We start from the raw sequence: 7,183 nt of genomic DNA, 5'->3' as shown, positions 1-7,183 counted from the left end.
ATACATCTCAACTACTGTTAACTACGGGCGCAGCCATCTTCGTTTGTCGAGCGTCACAGGGATCTTTCGCTACTCGGTGTACTCAAGAAGCCCCAGTGGGAGCTTGATCTCCCCAAAGAAAAGGAGGCGTGCCCCAATGCCGCAGTGCATCAATGCCACAAGAAAGCTGGGAGATCCGACTGGGATGGTGGGCGCACCATACAAATGGATAGCACCATAACTGTCAGGCTTACTTGAGCAGTGTTTCAGAGAAGTCCATCTGTCGGCAACAAGTGTACCATCAGAAGGTTCCGCCAAGCCTAGTCCTCACGATTTTGTCATAAATGTACATATATGAAGTACAAACAGCATTTACTGTATGTTCACTAAGGGTCTAAGATTAAATGATGCAAATAAAATAATTAAATCAATCTATTGTTACTGTGGATATTTTCTCAATATATTTTTATACAAATCTATGTATTCTCTCAAAATCATGAATCAGCAGTTAGGTGAGTGGTCTAGCACTTGCCCTTTGTAATTCCCTTTATGTCAGAGAAAGTAGGCCTGACAATTGACTTTTTATATAATAAATATAATGTCTTACAAACCCAAATATAACTTGCAAAAACCCATGGTAAAGTTAATGTTAATATTAATGTTACTGATAGTGAAGCCTTTGTCACAATGACACTGCTGCATGGGAAATTGTCAGCCACATAAATTCCATTCAGGTGAGTTTCTCGGCAGGCAGCCAAGACCACTTCTGTTGAGATTAATACTATGGTCAGTCAATTTAGAAAATTCAAAGAAATGGAAAATAAATGGCAGAAAAGTTATTTGATTTCTCCAGTAATCCTTCCTATGTTACTAATTTTGTGGGGAATGAACCCCGGATGACCGGGTGCAAGTCTGACACGTTAACTCGAGACGTTAAGATCTCCCTGATTTCAAATCCATGCAAATCCATCCGTGCTTCAAATTTCCAGGGTAGGGGAGTGCACTATCCCCCAGGACCAAGCTTTGGACTTGGGGTGACAGGGCCTTCTCAGTCACCCTCCCTGTGGAACACCCTCCCCAACCACATCCGACAGGCTAACACACTCCCTTCATTTAATACCTCAAAACTACCTCTTTAAGATTGCTTTCACCACATAACCCTTCTCTACCCTTCCTCCGTTTTTAATAATATACGTTCTCATTAAAAAAATATATTTTGTGTTCACTCTGTAAAGCATCTTTGAGCAATATAAATGGAATGTATTATTATTATTATTATTATTATTATTATTATTATTATTATTATTATTATTATTATATATCTATACACATATTATATATATATGTATGTATATTTATATATATATGTATATATTTATATCTCATAAAATGAATCAGAAAGAAAAAATGTCCTGTCTCTCTCAAGGCTCTAAATCCCAGAATGCTTTGTGGAACGCCATCACGGCGGGCATCGGGATCAAAGACAATGACCGGCGCGGTATCGTGATCGACCCGCGCAGCCCGGACGAGATCCTGGCTGACGAGCTGCCCACCGTGGACGGTCCAGACGCCATGGAGCGGACCGCCATCAGGTGCTGGGGAACACACACACACACCACACGCAAAAACACACACTCACAAACATGCACACACACACACACACACACACACACACACACACACAATCGCACACACACATACATGCACACGCATACTGCCCGTTCCTGCCCTGCAACTGTGTGTGTGTGTGTGTGTGTGTGTGTGTGTGTGTGTGTGTGTGTTTGAACATCCACGTGTACAAGTTTGAGTGTAATTGATGTGCCACATCTTTGAGCAGGAGTGTGCATGTCTGTCTGCATGTCTGTCTGCATGTCTGTCTGCATGTCTGTCTGGCCCTGGATGTGCGTAAAATAGAAGCATCAGCATCACTTGTTCAGTGTGCCATGAAGCACAAAGCAGACATTGATAATAGACAGTAGCATTGCCCTGACGGTGGGGGAGTTCACTTCAGGCTCACCCTTCATGGAGGACAGGGGCCTATATCAGTAGATGTTGTCTGAATCAAGTTCAAGTACAAATTGCTTTTGCTCAGATTAATCTGCAATGGGCACACTAATCAGAAAACAAATTGGGACCTGATACATAAAGCTATTTCATAAAGCAAGTATATATCGTTCAACGTCATAATTCAGAGCTTCTCTCCCATTGGTCCAAGCATCATGTTTTCCATCAGTGATGTCACACACGGGACAGCGGTCCCTTCATTGGCAGTGAGTCCTCATGATTCTTCCACCAGACCTGGGAGGCTGTTTGATGAACCAATGGAGTCACTGCTAGTAAACTGTTATTAAAGGCTGCATTCTGTGAACCATGAGAACCCTTTGGATTCAACCTATTTGTTAACCCCCCCACCCCCCCCCCCCCTGCTGCTGTTGTATCACACACACCTAGTGTAACACACACACACACACACACACACACACACACACACACACACACACACACACACACACACTGTGCTTCAGATCTATTTTTATAAACCCTACAGTGCAAGCCAATCCCCACCAAAGCGTGGCCGCATCATGAGCTTTATATAACCTGCTGGCAAGTGAGTGAAAGCTCTCATCATGTCATGTGGGTTATTAAATATGTGTGTGTGTGTAAGAGACAGAGATAGAGCTTCAGTCAGACGTTTAATACTAACACATGGTATCTGTCAGATAAAGAGAGTCAGATCTATCAGTGATGCGTCTAACACATAAATACTCCCTCTCTCTCTTTCTCCCCCCACTCTCTCTCCCTCACTCTCTCCCCTCCACTCTCTCTCCCCCACTCTCTCTCTCCCCCACTCTCTCTCTCTCTCTCCCCCCTGCCTCTTGTTACTAGTCAAGGTGACCTTGTGCTCTTTGCTAGGTGGAGGTAACACTTTATAATATAATAATAATAATAATAATAATAATAATAATCAATAATATAATAATAATCCCTTCAGTCAATTCCCTGAGTCATTAATAAGCCTTTTGTGAAGTAAACATTAATAAACATTAATATACTCAGGCTACCAGGCTACCTACCTACACCTCTATAATGCTGCCTTTTTTATTGAAAGAAAGCATCTCAAAAATACATTAAAACAACAGATGATCATTTCAAACATTCAAAGGTTAGAGAGAGATATTCAGCGATGCTGAAAGGATGTAGTTAGGATTGGATCCAGGTGGTGACGTCTCCCCTGATGAAAGATCAAGGTTTCATGACATGACCCTCTTCCATTCAGCCGGAGATTAATCCCCTCACATATTCCCCCCATTTCATTCATTCATCTGGTTCTGTTTGACCACCTCATTATGTGGTAATTGATGTACTGGTCCCAGACCAGCTGCCTCTGACTGGATCGCACACTTCATCTCTACAGAAACCTCTTCTGTATTTCAAAGGAGACACTGGTTTGACTTGGCTGCTGAAGGCACCATGCACATGGATGAAACAATCACCATTATGTTAAATAACTAAAGTGACTTGTGTGTGTGTGTGTGTGTGTGTGTGTATGTGTGTGTGTGTGTGTGTGTGTGCCTGTGTGTGTGTGTGCCTGTGTGTGTGTGCGCCTGTGTGTGTGTGTGTGTGTGTGTGTGTGTGTGTGTGTGTGTGTGTGTGAGTGAGTGTGAGCAAGCAAGCATTTGGGTTCATGTTTGTGTGTTTGTGTATTTAAATGAGTGTGTGTACATTTGTTTGTGTTTGTTTGTCTGTGTGTGTGTGTGTGTGTGTGTGTGTGTGTGTGTGTGTGTGTGTGTGTGTGTGTGTGTGTGTGTGTGTGTGTGTGTGTGTTTATATATTGTGTGTATATATGTGTGTATCAGACAGTCTTTCTCAACTTTCTTTTGAAAGGAGAGGTCCAGAATTGAGAAGATGAGATGGAATGTGAGAGTGTGTCTTTCTGTCCAAGCCTTTTAACAAACGCTACGTGCGCCACAGAGTTGGGGAGATGTCTGACCAGAACCTTCAAGCACTTACACACAAAAGATTATCTACCAGGGATATCTGGATATCTGCCAGGGATATCTGGATATCTGCCAGGCGTCCGACCATACTAAACCTCCCCTGCGCCCTCCCTCTGCCTTTGTTTCACCAGCGAATCTGGAGAGCTGCAATTCCTTACCTGTTGTTTACCTCTTTTGGGTTTTGTTTTGGCTCTCTCTCTCTCTGATATGGATGGGTGCTATAGAAGGGTGCTATAGAAGGGTGCTATAGAAGGGTGCTATGGAGGGGTGAAATGGATGGGTGCCATAGAAGGGTACTATGGATGGGTGCTATGGATGGATGATATGGAGGAGTGATATGGATGAGTGCTCTGCAGAGATGTATAAAGTACTAGAGACCCAGACTTAAGTAAACGTACAAGTACTGTATCAAAAAAGTGACGAAGTAGAAGTGTTCTTTAAACACCCCACTTAAGTGGAAATACTAAAGTATTCAAAATGTTTTGTACTTAAGTATTGCAAGTAGTTTATTTTACAATGTACTACTCAAGTACTGAAAGTAAAAGTAAAAGTATTGTGTTATGTTTATATTAAAGAAAGCAGTCAAAAGTTTGAATATCATATTGTTAATATTATCTCAAATATTTAAACTGAAGGACAGGAATAGCAGCAGTACAAGGACAGGAATACATACAGAGCTGTCTTCAAGCTGTCAAAGGCCACATACAAGTGTTTATCTAAAAAAAAAAAACTAAAACATCTCAAAGGCCAGAGGGGTATTCCAAGAAAACGGCTAAGTGACAAACATGGGTAAGTTAAAGGACAATTCCGGTATTTTGAACATTGAGCCCTCTTTCTGGTTTGTCTAGGTTGAAATAGAGTGGTTGACTCCGGCATTTTGACTATTGGTCCTGTCTCGGATATTTGGCTTATTTAGAATTGCCCCTGCCTGCTTCAGAATGGCTGGCGACATGTCCTTAGTAAAAAGTAAAAGTGGAAGTAGGAGAAAAAAATAATACTCCAGTAAAGTACAGATACAGCATTTTAGTACTTAGTACAGTAGTGAAGTAGTTCTACTTCATTACTATACATCTCTGGTGCTATGGATGGGTGATGTGGATTGGTGCTATGGATGGATGCTATGGATGGGTGCTATGGATGGGTGCTATAGATGGGTGTGGTTTTGTAAAGAAATTCAAAACAAAAGCTTAGATTGAGGAAACAAAGTCATTGTGGCAGAAGAGGAGCAGGCGGCAAACCAAATGTGACAACAAACGACTGTTTCTTTCTCAATTCAGGCCCATAACAACAGACTGGTGTATGCCCATAGGAACAGACTGGTGTAGGCCCATAGCAACAGTACAGTATATGCCCATAGCAACAGACTGGTGTAGGCCCATAGCAACAGACTAGTGTAGGCCCATAGCCAGGGCTGGCGATTGCTATAAGCGAACTAGGCGATTGCCTTGGGCGACCAATGTGTTGGGGGCGCCCTCTACTGGCACCCTTAATTCCCACTAATCATAGAATTAGAACAACAAGCTAAATAAAACATGTTTATTAAACATGATCATCATAGGGCGCCCCCTCAGCCACACGTTTACTTGTCAACCAGATTATTAGATTGAATTGATGATTTTTTGTAAAGCATTGTCAAATGTGGGGGGGGGGGGCAAGATGTTGGGCAAGACGTTATGTAGTCAAGTGCTCAGCTGCTGCATTGCTCAACCTCGACGTACATTGATTCTCAAAATGAAGAGGTCTAAACGCTTATAATTTGTTAAATATTCTTGCGCATCCTTCATAGTATTTTTGTATACTGTATACATTATATTGTATACTGTCACTTGAGGTGACCCTTTTGCTTATTTTTAGTGTCCTTTTTTCCACAGTTAATATAATTAATTTCATATTCTTGAGCATCTTTAATTTATGTATGGAGGTAGACCATATTTTAGCCATATTTAGCTCTTTTAAGATTCCTCACATGAGCACCTTTACACTTTATGGAGTTCATCCATACTTTTAACCAGAATTTGAGTGTGTAATAAGTTATTTAAAATAATTAAAAATAAAATGTTCTGAATCTTTTCTGTTGTTTGTTGTCCATGCATCACACATTGTTTAATTGCAACATAGTAGAGCTATAAGTGGGTGAAAAAACTGCCAAGCAAAGTAAAGGTAAATGGGGTAATATGTGTCTTCAGTGATGTTTAGTAATGTCAGTTAACAGGGTAACACTCTACGCTATGGGAACGGGGGGCACAAAACTCAATCTCGCCTAGGGTTAACAAAGGGCTAGAGCTGGCCCTGCCCATAGCAACAGACTGGTGTAGGCCCATAGCAACAGACTGGTGTAGGCCCATAGCAACAGACTGGTGTAGGCCCATAGCAACAGTACAGTGTAGGCCCATAGCAACAGACTGGTGTAGGCCCATAGCAACAGACTGGTGTAGGCCCATAGCAACAGTACAGTGTAGGCCCATAGCAACAGACTGGTGTGGGCCCATAGCAACAGACTGGTGTAGGCCCATAGCAACTGACTGGTGTAGGCCCATAACAACAAACTGGTTCAGGCCCATAGCAACAGACTGGTTTAGGCCCATAGCAACAGAATGGTGTAGGCCCATAGCAACAGTACAGTTGTGCTGCAGGTCTGTTTGGTGAAGAAGAGCAGAGCTCAGTGGGTCCGCTGAGTCCATTAATCACCTGTAAGCTGCACCGCTGGGCCTCCTGTTGTCTGGTGGATAACAGCACCCCAGGGAGTCTATGTTTCCACCTGTCTGGTATATCTTTACTATACACCACACACACACACACACTCGCGCAGACACACACACACACACACACACATACTGACACACACGCACACTCAGACACGTGCACACACATACACACACCCACACACACACACATACTAACACACACACATACTCACACATGTACACACACATACACATACTAACACACACACCCTCCCACACACACACACACACACACACACACACACATACCCCCCCCCACACACACACACACACACACATACACACAGGAGAGGACAGGAGCCTTCAGAGTCTATTATCCCTGTGTTTCCATCAGATATTTGAACCTGGTGGGAGACACAGCTTCCTCTATAGCTTCCCTGACATGGGGAGTTATTCCGGATTAAAATGTCAATAATAGATGAGTGAAGGGTGGGAGGAGAGAGCGTTTAGCGAGCCTGTCTA

This window comes from Micromesistius poutassou (assembly GCF_964030765.1).
Source record: "Micromesistius poutassou genome assembly, chromosome: 11".
NCBI classification, from domain to species: domain Eukaryota; kingdom Metazoa; phylum Chordata; class Actinopteri; order Gadiformes; family Gadidae; genus Micromesistius; species Micromesistius poutassou.
This window is presented reverse-complemented; position numbering follows the sequence as displayed.